General features: G+C 36.5%; 1 non-coding gene across 1 annotated transcript; it reads right to left on the reverse strand.

The window, feature by feature from the left end:
* Positions 1-51: 51 nt before the first annotated feature.
* On the reverse strand, positions 52-124 carry Trnav-cac. The gene has a single exon. It is a non-coding gene; the product is annotated as a tRNA-Val (tRNA).
* Positions 125-271: the final 147 nt, after the last annotated feature.

A 271-nucleotide genomic window follows, 5' to 3' on the forward strand; every position in this document is an offset into this window, starting at 1 on the left:
ATATAAAATAGTAGTACGTGTTGTTTCAAAAACATTATCTAGGAAATAACATGTTTTCGCCCGGGATCGAACCGGGGACATTGCGCGTGTGAAGCGCACGTGATAACCGCTACACCACGAAAACTGATATATCATTAATATTATTGAATTTTAACTAAACTTTTATCACTTTATAAACTTGTGAGGGTTTTTTTTCTCTCTCTCTCTTTAGCGTTCTCTAGGGCGCTGGAAAACCATTGTTGTATTTGTCAACCTCTTTACGTATCATCTA

The sequence above is a fragment of the Limulus polyphemus genome, unplaced genomic scaffold (genome assembly GCF_000517525.1).
Source record: "Limulus polyphemus unplaced genomic scaffold, Limulus_polyphemus-2.1.2 Scaffold225692, whole genome shotgun sequence".
Lineage (NCBI taxonomy): Eukaryota > Metazoa > Arthropoda > Merostomata > Xiphosura > Limulidae > Limulus > Limulus polyphemus.